The sequence below is a fragment of the Paralichthys olivaceus genome, chromosome 1, assembly GCF_024713975.1.
Source record: "Paralichthys olivaceus isolate ysfri-2021 chromosome 1, ASM2471397v2, whole genome shotgun sequence".
Classification (NCBI taxonomy): Eukaryota; Metazoa; Chordata; class Actinopteri; order Pleuronectiformes; family Paralichthyidae; genus Paralichthys; species Paralichthys olivaceus.
Window position 1 is genome coordinate 29,982,918 of NC_091093.1, and position 12,235 is coordinate 29,995,152.

The following is a 12,235-nucleotide window of genomic DNA, read 5'->3' on the forward strand; positions in this document are numbered from 1 at the left end:
TAAACTGTTTGACTTCTGTTGCGTCCCAGAGAGTGAGCGCCACATCGTTCTGTTTTCACAGCTGACGCCCTGACGTGTTCCTGAAGTGATCTGGAGGTTCTGGATGTGAGAACATAAATATTTTTCAAGAACTCTTCCCGCAGCCTTCTAGTAAAATGTCTTTCTTTTTCTCAATCTTTCTTTTCATGATCCAAGCGACTGAAGCCTGCTGACCACGACGCTCTGTTTATGTGATGTCATCACAGTGTGTGATGACATCACAGTGTGTGTGAGGATGACACGGCCTCAGACTGCAGTGGACGCAGCTCGGCTGCTGCCCTCAGCGATCCTGTCTGATGGATGAGTTCTCTGAGCGTCGTGGGCGGAGGTTTGTTAATGAACAGATCTGTTTCTACCAGACACTCCCCTGACCTCTGACCCCACTCCGTCTCCACACGCTGAAGGCAAATAAAACACAGCAGGTAAATACGAGGCAGCGACGGAAAACCCAATTATCTCCAGGGAGGGAGTGTCGGCTCAACACAAAACTAAACGATTAAAAATGATCCATGAATTTAGAGACGCAGAGAAAAATAAAGTGAAGCTGTTTGAGTCTGTGTGAGAACAGGAAGCTCTGATGATGATGGATTCACTCACTCACTCACTCACTCACTCACTCACCCTCTCACTCACTCTCTTACTCACTCACTCTCTCACTCACTCACTCTCTTACTCACTCTCTCACTCTCTCCCTCACTCACTCACTCTTTCACTCTCACTCTCTCACTCACTCACTCTCTTACTCACTCACTCACTCACTCACACTCTCCCACTAAGTCACTCACTCTCTCACTCACTCACTCACCCTCTCACTCACTAACTCACTCATTCACTCTCTCCCCCTCTCACTGTCTCACTCACTCTCTCACTCACTCACTCACTCATTCTCTCACTCACTCACTCACTCACTCACTCACTCTCTGAGTCACGCACTCTCTCACTCACTCTCTCACTCACTCACTCTCTCACTCTCTCACCCTCTCACTCACCCTTATAACACAAACAGCCTGTGGAGACAAGAGGACAGAAGGGGTGGAGCCTCTGAGACGATGCTGTCGGACACTCTGAGCGGTTGCAGGAAGTGAAAGTCAAAGTTTTTCCCGTCAGTCATCGGGGTCATGACCTCTGACCCGCCGAGTGAGTGGTGAGCAAATAATCTGTCGGTGAAATCGCTGCGTCATGAGGAGTGAGATCGATGACGCGACGGCTGCTCGGTCCGTTAACATCCGTTTACAGCCAAGTTCATCATCGGAACATTTTTCAAAGCTGCGGAGAAATCAAGTGTTCACCTGACGTCACAGTGAATGAGCTGATTCACGGTCACATGATCATCAGCGGAGCTCAGACATTAATAATTCAGATTTATATTCCCATCACCTGTAAACAGCTTTTACTGATTCACCTTCTCTCCATCATTAGAAGCCTTTGTGTTCCATGAATGGAGCCGTGTTTGTGGGGTCGGACCTGCGGCCTCGTGATGGATGATCTGAGTGAAACACTGTTTAATTGTTGAGTGTTGATCAGTGTGTGTGTGTGTGTGTGTGTGTGTGTGTTAAACAGCTGATTAATGGGAGGCTGCGGCTCCGTCTCTCAGTCTTATGTTAATGAGCTCATTAAAAATGCAGATTCAGTCCTCGGAGGCCGCTCAAAATTAATTGTTCTCATTGACTCGAGTAATTATTTGTTTGCAGATTTAATTTGGGGATTTAGACGAGTCGTGTCGTGGCCGCATGATTTGTGTGTGTGTGTGTGTGTGTGTGTGTTTGTGTGTGTGTGTGTGTGTGTGTGTGTGTGTGTGTTGTAATCCAGACTTGCTGCAGAAATAATGAAAACTTCGTAAAGACTCAAGATTCACCTGTTTTCCAAGATGGTTTCCAGAAATGAGCAGAAATGAGAAACTCTCAAAGAACAATCAAATATTTAAACTTTATTTTCACAAAGAATTAAAAATTGAACTTCTGTGTTTCCTCGTGAACCAGCGGGTTGATTGACAGCACCACAGGAAACTGTGAAATGTGCTATAGTAGGTGAAAATGAGCTCAAATCAATATTCTTTAATGGTTGAAACACATCTGGGGATAATGACAGATGCACATCTGTAGCACGGTTGTTTTGTGGGTTGTTTTAAGATGTAACTGGAAACAAGAGTTTCAGTTGTGATTCAGAAGAAAATCATGTTTTCAGCTGAATCGATCGTGGTTAGCTTCTGTTTGCAGTGAACTCAGTGATGTGAACTGTCACTGGATCACATGCTACTGAAGGAAACTTAAAAACATACATGAAGTTCTGCTCGTCTGCTCGTTTTAATCTGTAAGTGATTTCTATGTGACGGTCAAAGCTGCTGCTGCTGCTGCTGTTCTGTTATGTTGAACATTTTAAAATCACTTTTGAAACAAAATTCTGCTTGTGGTGACAGCGTGTGTGTGTGTGTGTGTGTGTGTGTGTGTGTGTGTGTGTGTGTGTGTGTGTGTGTGTGTGTGTGTGTCGTCAGATGAAGACAAACACACTGTGTGTTGTCTGTGTGATTTTGGTGGATTAGTCCTTTAATGAAGCAGCTGTGATCTCACAGAACAAACATGGCGGCTCTAATTAGCCGGTTTGAACGAGCTGCTGTTGACGTTGAGCTGAACTGATCCTGAAGCTTCGTCCTTCAGGTGAGTCGAGACGAGAAGAGAGAAACTTCACGTTCACTCCAGCTTCAAGTTGGAACAGAAATACGTCGCTGAAAAGCCTGAAAGTGATTTCAAAAACAAAACCAACATGAAGTCAGACGACTGTGAGGCAGTGAGGACGCCAGGCGTAACCATAGCGACTCGATGAGGTTCCTGAGCAGAAGGTGTCTGTGTGGACGGAGCCTCTGTGTCGGTGAGAACAGAATCTGCTTCAGGACTCTGTGACGTCCACTAATGTGTGTGAATGAAATGATTTGGTTTTATTTTGCTTTTAGAAAATATTTGATTTGTTTCATCATCATTTAAGAATTTAGGTCAAATTAAACAAAGAACTGAAGTCAGATATGTTTTACAGTGTGTGTGTGTGTGTGTGTGTGTGTGTGTGTGTGTGTGTGTGTGTGTGTGTGTGTGCGTGTGTGTGTGTTGCTGCAGGACAACTGTCCAAAAAGAATTAATAACTGTAATTCAGCTTTTTTAAATGTGCCACTTAATAAGAGCTGAGACATAATTAAATTTGCGGCCGAGTGACCTTGAGAGTTAAAACATAAAAACATGATGGATGGAAGGAAGACGCACACACACACACACACACACACTCACACACACACACACACACACCTGAAGTTCTCTGTGTAAAAAGATCTTTCTGTGTAAAAACAGTTTTCACGTTGAACAGCGGAGACGTTTTTAAAGTTTCGACTCTTCTCTGTTTTCCTGTAAACAGCTGCTGTTGTGATCCTGACGTCATGAACCTGTAAATTACTTCCTGTCATCGTCATGTGACAAACCTCAGAAAACGAGACGTTAAATTTCTTCTTCTTCTGTCTCTGCTCCGTCGACTCCTGCCTGAGATAACTGGTGTCGTAAGTCATTCCTTCACACTCGACACCGCCGACCTCCTCTCACAGTGTTTTATGAACGTAATCAGACGCATCAATCACGGCGAGGCGGCGGGGCCTGCGCTAATCCTCGCGGTCTGGAATTAAATGGCCCTCAAGACTAATGGAGGAGCAGCCTGAGCTTTCATCTCCTCTGTCACCGCTCACTCGTTTAGTAATCTGATTACACTCGTTAACTTCACGTCCACGTCGCTCGCTCCAGACATGAGTCCAGGTCCGATCAGATCTGATCAGGTCTCAGTTCCTCACGGAGAATGTAGATTCAAACGTTCGCTCACGTTTCACTGTCCACGATGTTTAAACAGGTTAAAGACACAAAACAAAATGAAACAACTCGGATACGAACACTGCCATCTTGTGGTGAGGACATAATTTGCGGCCAGAGACTGTGCAGCAGTGATCACGGAGTGGAGCCGTGTTATGGAGGTCCCGCCCTGTCTGTCTGACAGTGGATGTGGTTGGACTCTTTATTTAAATGACTCTGAGGTAAATGTCAGGCAGGATGTGACGACGGCGGTCACAGCTGTCGTGTTGAGCGAGCGCCGTCATTGAACTGTGCGCCGACGCAGACGTGTCATCAGACGCTGACTATCTGTCTTTGTCTCCTCGTCTTTCACCAAACTTGACAGAGAGGAAGCACCGGTCACAGAGAGGAAGCACCGGTCACAGAGAGCGGTCGAACCACCCGCTGGGACTGAGACTCATCTGAGGAAGAGGAAACGACTGGTTGGTCACAGTCTGGAGGGAACGCCACAGGTGAACAGACGTCTGCGGAACAGGAAGTCTTCACACGTCCTAAACTTTAGACTTGGACTTAAACTCACCTGCATGAATTCAGTTCATGAAGAGCAGAGACCAGAGGACGTGTTTCAACCCCCCCCCTCCAAATATGGTTACCTCTGGTTCGACAAAACCAAGATGGCGCTGGACACGATGTCAAACTGAGGCTTCAAACCAACAGGTGACACCACGGTGGGTCGATTCCTGCTATCAATGTTCAGACGACCCTGAAGCACATTGGTCAATAAGCATGAGTTGCAGTACCGCAGATGACCACTGGGACAGGACGTGACTCATTACTGTCGAAACTGACATGATAAACACAGTGTGTGTGTGTGTGTGTGTGTGTGTGTGTGTGTGTGTGTGTGTGTTGATGGATGGACGGATGCTGCACTAAACCATATGTTCACGAACACGAGGCGACACCATAATGTGCTCGTTGGTCGGTTTAACTGGAACGTCAATACTGTATCGACCGAAACGTCAGACACACGGAGACCTTCATTAACCTGCCACACACACACACACTCACACACACACACACACAGGCTGCGTGTGTGATGAAGCTGCTGTTTTCTGTTTCCTGAAGAACAAAGTGAGCAGCAGGAGAGTTCAGCTTGAGTTAAGTTTTGGAATGTGTTTGTTCATCAAGGTTTTAACATTTAGTTTCAAAGTGTCAGTGTGAGACGCAGCCTGAGATGTTTCTTCTTCTTCTTCTCTCAGACATGCGATCGGATGCCGGCGACAACAGAAGAAGAAGAAGAAGAAGAAGAAGTTTTCATGAAGTTCAGGTTTTGTAAACACACGAATGAATATTTGTTGGAACATGAGCAGGTTCCGTCTCTCAGCTGTGGTGGTTTGAAAACGTGTTTTGGCGGCGGCGTCTCGTGGACAGCGGCCTCACTGACTCGTCTTCAGGGACCCGTCTCAGTCGGATAACGGACAACTTCCTCCCTGGTCGTATTTAACAACCACAGGCCCCATTTTGGCTCCATCGCTGCTCTGTGGTCCTGTGGTCCCTGAACACATCACAGCTGTAATGCTGACGGTTCAGGACCCCCCCCCCCCACACACACACACACACACACCTTGTTAAATCCCACTTTGTTTGCGTCCCTCGTCCTCTGACAGTTAAGGAAGTGACGAATGGCCATTATTATGGAAAGAAGGTTACTTTTATACACGGCTTGCGGCGCTGAGGGGGGGCGCCGCCGCCTGCTCCATCACTGTCAGGGAAACTAATGATAAGATATCATAAGACACAGGACGGCCATGTTAAGATGGAGTGGCCTCCTGCCGAGTTTTCATCAGCCGCCGTCTGTCTGCGCTCAGCATTCATCTTGATTCTGCATCCGCTCGCACTTATTTTGCTTCTCAGCTGCAGAAATGCATCAAACTCTCAGAGACTCGTGGATTTATAAGTGGACGGAAATCTACTCGCACATTTCAAATCAGTCATGATGATAAAAATGTCGCTTTTAGTCTTTGTTTCTGCAAACGTCCCTGAAGACGCCGCTCGGTGTTAGTACATCAAACTGCGACGGACTGACGGGCGGCGTGGACGTGGACGTCTCAGACATCAGGTTTAATCAAACAGTTTCATCCAGAACAAATAAAAGAATCAGAGCAGAAACAGTCGAGTCTGAATCGACACTTCTTCTTCTTCTTTCACCGGAATCGAACGTGAACGTTGATGAAACTTGAGAGGATCTGCACGAGGTCACTGTGACCTTTGACCTCAGTTCATTAGTCTAACTCGATGTTTGGAGACATTGGGTGGGCCATGTGGACGGAGGTTGTCTCAGTGTGTGGACGGAGGTTGTCTCAGTGTGTGGACGGAGATTGTCTCGGTGTGGACGGAGGTGGTCTCAGTGTGTGGAAGGAGGTTGTCTCAGTGTGGACGGAGGTGGTCTCAGTGTGTGGACGGAGGTTGTCTCAGTGTGGACGGAGGTTGTCTCAGTGTGTGGACGGAGGTTGTCTCAGTGTGGACGGAGGTGGTCTCAGTGTGGACGGAGGTTGTCTCAGTGTGAACGGAGGTTGTCTCAGTGTGGACGGAGGTTGTCTCAGTGTGGACGGAGGTGGTCTCAGTGTGTGGACGGAGGTTGTCTCAGTGTGGACGGAGGTTGTCTCAGTGTGGACGGAGGTTGTCTCAGTGTGGACGGAGGTGGTCTCAGTGTGTGGACGGAGGTTGTCTCAGTGTGGACGGAGGTTGTCTCAGTGTGGACGGAGGTTGTCTCAGTGTGGACGGAGGTGGTCTCAGTGTGTGGACGGAGGTTGTCTCGGTGTGGACGGAGGTGGTCTCGGTGTGGACGGAGGTTGTCTCGGTGTGGACGGAGATTGTCTCGGTGTGGACGGAGGTTGTCTCGGTGTGGACGGAGTTGGTCTCGGTGTGGACGGAGGTTGTCTCGGTGTGGACGGAGGTTGTCTCGGTGTGGACGGAGGTTGTCTCAGTGTGGACGGAGGTTGTCTCGGTGTGGACGGAGGTTGTCTCGGTGTGGACGGAGGTTGTCTCAGTGTGGACGGAGGTGGTCTCCGTGTGGACGGAGGTGGTGGTCTCAGTGTGGACGGAGGTGGTCTCAGTGTGGACGGAGATTGTCTCAGTGTGGACGGAGGTGGTCTCAGTGTGGACGGAGGTGGTCTCCGTGTGGACGGAGGTTGTCTCAGTGTGGACGGAGATGGTCTCCGTGTGGACGGAGGTGGTCTCACGGAGGTGGTCTCAGTGTGGACGGAGGTTGTCTCAGTGTGGACGGAGGTGGTCTCAGTGTGGACGGAGGTTGTCTCAGTGTGGACGGAGATGGTCTCAGTGTGGACGGAGGTTGTCTCCGTGTGGACGGAGGTTGTCTCAGTGTGGACGGAGGTGGTCTCAGTGTGGACGGAGGTTGTCTCAGTGTGGACGGAGGTTGTCTCAGTGTGGACGGAGATGGTCTCAGTGTGGACGGAGGTTGTCTCCGTGTGGACGGAGGTTGTCTCAGTGTTTGGACGGAGTTGGTCTCGGTGTGGACGGAGGTGGTCTCAGTGTGGACGGAGGTTGTCTCCGTGTGGACGGAGGTGGTCTCAGTGTGGACGGAGGTGGTCTCGGTGTGGACGGAGGTGGTCTCCGTGTGGACGGAGGTTGTCTCAGTGTGGACGGAGGTTGTCTCCGTGTGGACGGAGTGGACGCTGAGGAGGAGTTTAATAAAGTTTGGTTCTTGTTGAAACAGTCGATGATAATCTATTAGAGCTGTGCTGCATTCAGGGTCTGCAAAAAAAAAAGAGCGTCTTTGTCCTGTTTGACGGACGGATTAGAGGCTGTGATTGTTTTCATTGAAGTTTCCTCTGAATTAATTGAACGCGTGTGACGTTAAGCTCTGGAAAAACACTTTCAAACACAACGTCTCCGAGTTTTCGGCGGTAGAGTCCTGAATCGGAGCCGGTGGTTTGGGGACGTGTTTGAGGAGGATTTTGATTTAATTATCAGACGCACACAGGAACCAGACGGAGCTGCGCTGCTTTTAAATCAAAGTTAATATCAAAACAAAAGCACATGCTAATCTTTGGATAATTGAAATCCTTATTTATGAGACAGCTTTTATTTGTTCTGCTGCAAATTAATGAGACCAAGTCAAACCTCGTCTTCTTTGAACCAGAAAGTTTTTAGTCTGGACTTCACACAAACTGATGGTTGTTGATACGGAGTCCCAGAGGTGACAAAAGTCTCTAATTAAAAAAGAAGAGTTTGTTACAGAGTTAAAGAAAGAGACGAGACTGGACCCACACGTTTGTCTGGACGTCTTTCTGATTTCCGTCCTCACCCGAGTCTTTCACTGGAAACCTGGCGGAGATTTGTGTTGGTTTGAATCTGCACGAACACAAACAGTGAAGAAACATCTTGATTCGATGGTTGATGTGTTCTTCTGTTTCAGTGATTTGTTTAAATCGAGGAAAGTGAAAACTACACTGAGCAGGAAAAAAAAATCAAAAACAAACACTTTGATCGGTGCGTCGTCGTCCACCATGTTTATTTACCCAGAATTCCTCCTGACAGATGTGGTGCGTTTTGAATCTGCAGGAGACTTTAAATTTAAGGTTAATGTGTTTCTTTTTTTTTTTTTTTTTTTAACAAACTCAGACAAATGTTTTAATCTCGTCTCTGCTGCGTCGTCTTCTCCTCGCCTGGATCTAAACGGGAGATTCTCCTCACGCCGTCGTGTCGGCCTCGGCAGAGACACATTCGCTGTGACTCACAAACGACTTCGCTGTGTAAAGACCATCATTTCCTTTTGTCCCGCACCGTCTTCTGTCTTTATTATTGCATAACAGAGGAGTAAATACAACAGATTTATCCTCTCTAATGACTTCCTTGTCGGCCGTCCCTCCCTCGACACCGCGCTCCGCTGTGATTAATGCGGCGCGGCCCGGCGAGTCCGAGCCGACGCACCGGGGGAGGACGGAGGGGGTGAGACGGAACAACAAGGGGAGGAAAACAAAAAGGTTGTGCAGAGATCACGGGAGGATTGTGGAGGGAAAGTGTTGTGTATCAGAAACATTAGGAGTGTCATGTGTTATTACAGCCGCCTTCCTCTGGGCTCGGCTGATAATAGAGCCGGGCTTTACGACTCGTCTGACAGCGAACACACCGCCACCGACGAGGGCCCTCGACGAGCCGCCGCCTTAATGCCAACCGAGCCTCCGGCCTCAGGGACAAAAATTGACATCGTCTGGAGAGCGAAGCAATCATCCGACCCGGTATTACCCAGCATTTATGTCTGAGCCGAGCCCGCACAGTAAATCTTGACCTTAAAGAAACCAGTTATTCCATTTTCCTCCCAGACGACTCAGGAGCTCCTTTGAGCGCGGCGGGCGGCGAGGATCTCCTGCAGGTTATCTGTGGGTTTAATTCACAATTCACAACAATCTGTTTCCTCCCAAAGCCGCCGAGGCCGAGGAGCGAGCGGCAGGAAACAGAAAAGAAAATATGAGGACTCTGATGTGTTGATGCACGATCCGACTGAGCTTCTGTCTTTCAGATTAAATACTCTGGAGATCGGCTCGGGTGAGTGAACGATGAGCCGAGGATCAGCAGAGGAATCATTTATTAACTCATCGGATTTATCAGCTGACAGGTCGAATCTCCGCAGGAAGAAACAACACTTTATTTAAAAGCTGCAGAAAGAAAAGAAGAAGAGACGACGGAAGACTTTCCTGTGGAGGAAACGTTTTACTCAATAACATCATAATAAAAACACGGGGACAGGAATTTGTTAATTAGCAGCTAATGTGAACATCTTGAATTCTGCGGGTTTGGACAAAATAAAATGCGAACTGATGAAACTTATGATGAACAAAATTATGAATGGTCAATGAATAAAGATGTCGTGACAGCTTCTAAAGCATCTGGATCGCCCCCTAGTGGTGGCTGCAGTTAATAAACCCTGCCTGCTCCATGTCAGCAGATGGGACATGGGCCGAACTAAAAATATCAAAGTAGACTTGATTAAGTAAATTTTTCTCAAACTGTTCCTGTAACTTTAGGTCGTTCTGAGACGTCTTGATTGAACCTCGATACCCTGATGTCACCACCACAAGATGGCAGCGTTCACATCAGAGACACTTCAGCTTGATGTTTGTACAGTGGGAGGAAGAGGAGACGCGTCGTCCATCTTTACTTCTGGACTTCACTGATCATAAAAAGGTCAAACGGTGGAGTTGATCAGGTTGTAATGTTCTGCTCCACAGCGCCCTCTGCTGGGAGGCTGCTTCATTACATAAAAACAAGGATCCTGAAAGGAAACAGTTCAAGATGTTTCAGTTCAACGAAACAACTTTCAGATGAAATAATTCTAGAGAATGTACTGAACCTTATGTTCTACCCCCCCCCCATTCTCTCCTACTTCTTTTTTCTTCCTTTCCTATTTCCTCTCCTGATTCAACTGTCCTTCCTTCCTTCCTTCCTTTCATTTATTTTTCTTTCCTTTCCTTTTCCTTCTCACCATTGTCCCACTTTTCCTTTCCTTTCCTTTTACTTCTCTCCTTCGTCCATCTTTTCCTTTCCTTTCCTTTGTCCATCCTTTCCTTTCCTGAATTCTACCTGAACTCTCTCTTCTTGACCTTGTGACCTTCTCCTCTGTGTAAATGAAGGAATAAAGAAACGCTGTGAGTTTTCCTCCTGATGTCTCCTCTGGTGGTGTTTCGCCGTCGTGCCCTGGGATCCGTCCCGACAGTAAACACCTTCGGGGTCGACCTGAGCGTCGAGCTAACGTCCTCTCCAGTGTCGTTTCAGCCATCAGAGCTGTGGACTCAGCCTTCGCTGGGAGGAGACGGCCTCATTTCCTCGTCCGTCCTCCTCCCGGGACCCCGGCGAGCAGTTTAAGTGATTTCTCTCCGAGCATCCCCATAAGTGCAGCAAATATCCCCCTTTAAAGCCTCTGAATTGTAAAACATGATGTCTGTGATGTTACTTTTTTTTCCCCGACGCGTCTTTTTAAAAAGCTCAGCCATCACCGCCGCCATCCGAGGAGATGAGCTAATTAAATTGCTACATTTTACAAGTCTTACTCAATAAATCTGAATAAATTAACAAGGCATTACTAAGGCTGCTACATTAAATTTGCATAGTGCATTTAATGAATATGCAACCGCGAGTGAAAGGTCTGCCACTGTGAACCCCGGCGAATTAGCATAACTACTTCCAGCATGTTTCTTAAATAATGCTCTCATTTGCACATCACTGAGTTGGCTAATTCTGGCTTCGGCGAGGGCGGCCTCGTAATTAAAGAATCCCACTTTAATTTTTAATGAAGTTTATGTTACATCAATCCTGACAGTAATGAGGGGGACGTGGAAACAAAAAGGCTGCTAATAATTAAATTCACAAACCAGTTTGAGGGATAATAACTCCTGAGGAGGAATTACATGACTAATTATTAATTAAATATTCATAGCATCGTGCAGCACTGAGAGGTGGCGGTGGCGGCTCGCTGTAAGCAGCCGTCCTGACGCTGGCGGAGCCCAGATGCCAAACGGCTTTTATCTGTGAAGGACTTGAGAGGCTGGCGGCGGCGCTCCATGCCGTCATTAACTGTGATGACCCCTGAAACAAAACCAGGCTGTAATTGGCGGCGGTTCAGTCTCGCCGATCTCTGAATCTGTTTTTTTAAAGAAACAATGATAAAAGTGGCAAAATGTGTTTGTAAAATAAGTAAATAAATAAACTCCACTCTTTTCGGTTTCCTCCCAAAAGCATCACGACCTCTGGACATTTAAACATCTCACATATAAATAAAGAACATCAATGACTGTAAACAAAGACGACGACACATCACTTCCTCCAGGAATGAAGCCGCTACCACCGCCATCTTGTGGTGATGACGTCAATTGGAGTCAGAGGACTGATCGTGGAGAGGGGCGTGGCATTGAGGTCCCGCCCACACATACACTCAACCAATCCGGACTCAGTCTCGGCTTGTTTTCATATCATCAAATAATGGAAAACAAAGAGATCAGAAACATGAACATGTGATCAGAACTATCTGAAGTGTAAACAATTACAAAACTCTCCATGTTAGCAGACGGAACATGGACCAAACAAAAACATCCAAACGTTAAACATTTGGGGATGGTGGTAGGAAGTGGAGATATGTCGTCCATCTTTATTTTCAGTCTGTGGCGTGTTTGTGTGTCATATTTCTGACTTTTTGAAAAACGTAGTTTTCTAATTTTGATTAATTAATTTAATTTAAATTAGAGGAAAAAAACTCCAGGTCGGTTTTTAACTTCCAGTCCAGGTTTTCCTCCTCATTGTCTGAGTCCAGGTCAGGTTTTACCTCCAACCTTCAAAAAAACACGAAGTGAACACGAGACTGCAGG